The following is a 6,000-nucleotide window of genomic DNA, read 5'->3' as shown; positions in this document are numbered from 1 at the left end:
AGCACTTATGGAATGAACCGTCTCTATCCCATTGTATGTTCTTACCTCCTTTATCACAGATTGATTGACCATAAAGGTGTGGGTTTATATCTGGTCTCTCTATTCTGTTCATTGATCTATGTGTCTGTTTTTGTGCAGGTACTACATTGTTTTGCTTTGTAGTATAGTTTGATACCAAGTAGCATGATACCTCCAATTTTATTCTTTTTCCTCAGGATTATTGTGGCTATTTGGGGTCTTTTGTAGCTCCATATAAATTTTAAAATTATATGTTCTAGATCTGTAAGAAATGCCACTTTGATAGGGATTGCATTTTAATTACGTTAACTCCTAATAATACAGCCCAAATATTTAATCTCTGAAGGAAAAAAGAATGCTCAAGAAATGAATTGCAGAGTATCAGGCACTTCAAATTCAACATGTCTAAGATACAACTCATTGTTCTTTGAACCAATATTCTTACACCTGATTTTTCACATTGAGACAGTCATCTGTCTAGAAACCTGAGTCACCCTTGACAATTTTCTCTTTCACACCCCTGTCAATGTTGCCCTTTCCTTCTAAATATCTCTGTGATCAGGTACCACTTCTCCATTTTGTCCCTTTATGCTTTAATTCAAGAATCCATCATTTCAGTTTGGACAATTGTAGCTACTGACTAACTGACCTTCTTATTTCTGCCTTCTTTTTCTTACATGCCACCATCCTCAATTAAGTCAAAATAAACTTAAACAGTCAACTGGTATGTTGTTCTTTTGCTTAAATGTTGTCAATGGCTACCTCATGTTCCATGATAAGATCCAACTCTCTCAAGAGTTCAAAAGACTCTCCAAGATCTGGCCCAAACCTACCATCTCAGTTCAGTCATCCTGCAGTCAGTGTATTCTCTTCCCCAAATGTGCAGCACTCCTTCTTTGTTTTGTTGACTACACAGACTCCTATACATCTCTGAAGACCCAGGCTCATTAGTACTTTTGTGAATACCTCTTTGACTAACCCCCAACTCCCCACAGAGGTATCTGAACCTTCTTTGATTACTTGTAGCATTTTCTTCAGACTTTCAAGACAGCTCTTAGAGAACCATATTTTGATTTGGCTTAAATATCTCTCTTACCTACTAAATTATGAGGGTAGGAAACATTAGGAACTTTTTCAGGCTATTAAAAATGCTCATTAAGTGACCAAATGGAAGAGACTCAATGTCTTTAGCTGAAGGTTTCAATGCAATTTCATAGAAAGAGAAAATTTATAAAATCAAATGGTTATGGAATATTTTGTTTAAACTGTCTAGTAAGAGAATATTAGGGGTGAGACACTTTTTATATCACTAAATTTAGATTACGAAATATTTGTTCACTATTGCAAAGACACTGGGGGTATATATATATATATATATGTATATATATACATATATATATATATACATATATATATATATAAAATATTTGTTTACAGCAAAGATAGCAGATAATAGATTATTATATATGGTACACTACATATATATGTTCAAGTAATGCAATAAAAAGAAGGAAAATCAAAGACTTTTGAAAATGAATAAACAGTCCTGGCTGGTGTAGCTCAGTGGATTGAGCACTGGCCTGTGAACCAAAAAGTCACCAGTTTGATTCCTGGTCAGAGTATATGCTTTGGTTGCTGGCCAGGTCCCTGGTTGGGGTTTGTGAGAGGCATCCAGTCAATGTATCTCTCACACGTCTATGTTTCTCTCCTTTTCTTTTTCCCTCCCTTCCCTCTCTCTAAAAATGAATAACTAAAATCTTTAAAAATGAGTAAACATATAGAAGTAGTTAGATAAATAAATTAAACAGTGTGAGGAAAATGACATTTGAAATAGAAAGTTTAAGTGTGATCTGGATTCACAATGACTTCATTCTCTCCAGCATCACATACCTTCTATGTTCTTTATCTGTATTCATGGTACCACTACCCACCCAGTCACCCAAGCCAGAGGTTCTGGCATTGATCTCACCAGTTGACTCTCATATCAAGTTCTATCTATTTTATCTCTTAAATATCTAAAAAATAATGCCCACTCTGTTAGGGTTTGCTCTATCCATAATCCTATTGTGTGGGCACTCCTTTTACCATCCTTATTTTATTTTTTAGGTATATTTTCTTTATTATGCTATTACAGTTTTCCCAATTTTTTCTCTACCCTTTATCCCCTTCCAACCTGCAACCCCCTCCTACCAACATTCCCTTTCCTTCCATAGTTCATGTCCATGGGTTGTACATATAAGTTCTTTGGCTTCTTTGTTTCCTATACTAATGTTAACCTCCCCCCATCTATTTTATGCCTACCAATTATGCTTCTTATTCCTTGTACCTCCCCCCTCATTCTTCCCCTCCCCTCCCCACTGAAAGTCCTCCATGTGATTTCTATTTCTTTGGCTCTGTTTCTGTTCTCATTGTTTGCTTAGATTTTTTTTTTAAGGTTCATTTGTTGATAGTTGTGAGTTTGTTGCCATTTTACTGTTCATAGTTTTTGATCTTCTTTTTCTTAGATAAGTCCCTTTAACATTTCATATAATAAGGGCTTGGTGATGATGAACTCCTTTAACTTGACTTATCTGGGAAGCACTTTATCTGCCCTTCCATTCTAAATGATAGCTTTGTTGGATAGAGTAATCTTGCATGTAGGTCCTTGCCTTTCATGACTTGGAATACTTCTTTCCAGACCCTTCTTGCCTGTAAGATTTCTTTTGAGAAATCAGCTGATAGTCTTATGGGAACTCCTTTGCAGGTAACTCTCTCCTTTCCTCTTGTTGCTTTTAAGATTCTCTCCTTTTCTTTAATCTTGGGTAACATAATTTTGATGTGCCTTGGTGTGTGCTTCCTTGGGTCCAACTTCTTTGGGACTGTCTGAGCTTCCTAGACTTCCTGGAACTCTATTTCCTTTGCCAGATTGGGAAAGTTTTCCTTTTTTATTTGTTCAAATAAGTTTTCAATTTCTTGCTCTTCCTCTTCTCCTCTGGCACCCCTATGATTGAGATGTTGGAGCACTTAAAGTTGTCTCATAAGTTCCTAAGCCTCTCTAACTTTTATTTTGAATTCTTGTTTTTTCATTCTCTTCCAGTTGGATGTTTATTTGTTCCATTTGTTCCAAATTGTTGATTTGAGTTCCAGTTTCCTTCCCTTCACTGTTGGTTCTCTGTATATTTTGCTTTAGTTCACTTTGAGTAGCCTTAATTTCTTCCTTCATTTTGCCACCGAGCTCAATCAGTTCTGTGAGCATCCTGATTACCAGTGTTTTGAACTCTGCATCAGATAGGTTGTCCATCTCCTCATCACTTAGCTCTTTTTCTGGAGTTTTGATCTGTCCTTTCATTGTGGCCATACTTCTTTTTCTCAGTGCACCTGTTATGTTGTAAGGGGGTAGAGCCTTAGGTATTCGCCAAGGCAAGGCAACCCTCTTTGCTGTGTTGGGGCACTGTCTGTGGGGAGGGGATGGAGAGGACACAATGTCACTTGCTTGCTCTGCTCTAGCCCCACTTTCCCATGAATTCTCCTGTGAGACTGGGAATTTCTCTTGCTGTAACAACCCCTGCAGTATTTTACAGCTAGTTTTGAGTCTTTAGTTTCCCGTTCGGCCAACCTCTCCTTGCCCATATGGTCCACCACCTTGCTGTGCTTCCTCTCAGCTCGGCTGCCCATCTCTTGTCTCTATCCCTCCTACTGGTCTGGGTGAATGTTTCTTCTTTAACTCCTTGGTTGTTGGACTTCTATGCAGTTGGATTTTCTGGAAGTTCTAGTTGTTTATTGTTTTTTGATTGGTTGTAATCCTTCTTTTGGTTGGTGAGGAAGTGAAGTGTTTCTACCTACACTTCCATCTTGGCTGGAACCTCACCATCCTTATTTTATAAAGAGGATTCAGAGAGGTTAAGTAAATTGTCCACAGTTGCATGGACAGGAAGCAGTGGAGTTACTCTTTTAACCCAGACAGACTAGCTCTAGATAGTATGCTTAACCTGGCACTTGGGTGACTCTCCTCAGGCATCCTACCCCAATCAGTCAGGATTAGATCTTCCCTCCCTGCCCCTCCTGACACTTGCCACCCCTCACTTAGATGCCTACACCTTCTTCTCACAGGTCTCCCTGCTTCTAGTCAGTCACATCTCAAATCCAACCTCAACTAAGCCCTCAAGTTCAGATCTTTAAATTGCTCATCCAATATCACTTTCATACTTAAAATCTAACAGTGGCTTCCTATTAAAATTTTTTTATTTTTACTTTTGCTATTGCTGGAAATAATATGTTTAAGTATGCTTGTTACTTTCGATGATAGAACTTTTTCTTCAAATAAAAGTTTAGCAAACACCAATAAAATATTTAACCTGACCAGCTCAGATTGAAGCTCTCACCTTGTGATGGTCTGATGGTTCATGGAGGGGCTCTAAGGAATCCCTCAGTGGGGACTGGAAAGCAGCATGAGGGATAATTGAGAGAGCCAGGCCAGTAGTGCCTGCATTAGCTAGCCAGGTAAGAAAAAAACCCAGAGGTCTAAGGGATAACAGACAGAACAAGTTGCTAAAGAATGTGGGGCTGGGCACAGAGGGATCCCCAGCAGTGGTGTCCCAATACCCAGTGCTGAGTACTCTAGGCCTCATTCCTTTCTCTGCGCCATGAGACTTTCTTCCTTGCATGCAATTCCCAGACCTTCTCTTGACTATTTTCCATACTTAGTGGAACTAGGATGCCCTGTGTAGACCCTCTCCAAGAGTTGCCACCATCCAATAGACAGTGGTTCTCAAAAAGAGGTTCTCACACCCAGGGCTCTCTGAGACCAGTTCACAGTATTCTCACGATTGAAGTTATCTATATAGTAACACTAAGTTCATAATTTGCATTTTTTTTACTGTGTAGACATTTGCACTGATGGGTAAAATGTTGGAGCCATAGCACAGCTGGTGCCAAATCAAACACGGTTGACGTGAACTGTGTTGGTGGTCATTGTATTCTTCACTGCTATACACACCATGGTTAAAGAAAAGCCAATTTTACTTAAGGTTATCTTCGATGAAGCAGTAAAAATTATTTTATTGAATCTTAACACTGGAATATGCATTGTTAAATATTATGTGAAGCACTTCTGCTGTATAACTAAGTATAATTTTCATGAGGAAAGCACTCATGTGATTGTGTGAGGTGTAAGATGAACAAATGCCAGACAGACTCGGCTTTTTGGACCTGGATATTTGGCAGATATTGTCTGGAAAATGAACAAAGTGAGCATGTTGAGTTAAGGGAAACAATCGGCAGCATTTGCTGCTGATGATATAATTCAAGCTTTCAAGGAAAAAATAGAATTTTTCAAAATTCTTATCTGACACTGAACTTAGCTTCCTAATACTAACACTAATAATTTTCCTGATAAAATTAGTGGTGATATTAATGAATGCAGGTTTTCATATTTTATAATAAAAACTGTCAACATTTGGCAGGTCTATGGAACTCAGTGAACAGATATTTTCTAAATGACCAATGTTTGATGCAAAATTATCTCTGGGTAAGAGATCCATTCAAAGAAAAAGATAGACCAATGGGTGTTATTATAACAGAGGAGGAAAAATTCACTGATGGTTTTAGATTCCACAGTGCAACTAACGGTTAAGAAATGACCACTTGTTAAGTTTGGGTGTAACAGAAGAGGAGAACTCCACAATTATTTGGAAGGCAACTAAACTATTCCTTCCTTCTCTAACCATGTGTTTGTGTGAGGCTTATTTTCATCATACAACTCAAGAAAAAAACAGTGTATCACATCAGAATGGGTACAGAACACAGATGATAATACAATTGTCTTCTATTAAAGAAATTTACAAAAATAAACAATGCAACTCCTGTCACTAATATTTTAATTTTTATAGTTATTTTTCATAAACTATATTGCATGTTACCTCAAATGAGTTAAGGAAGTTCTGTTTGGATTTCTAATATGGTAGATAGATATAACCCACATTTAAAAAGCTTTTTGGTGTCATT

The sequence above is a fragment of the Desmodus rotundus genome, chromosome 13, assembly GCF_022682495.2.
Source record: "Desmodus rotundus isolate HL8 chromosome 13, HLdesRot8A.1, whole genome shotgun sequence".
NCBI lineage: Eukaryota > Metazoa > Chordata > Mammalia > Chiroptera > Phyllostomidae > Desmodus > Desmodus rotundus.
This window is presented reverse-complemented; position numbering follows the sequence as displayed.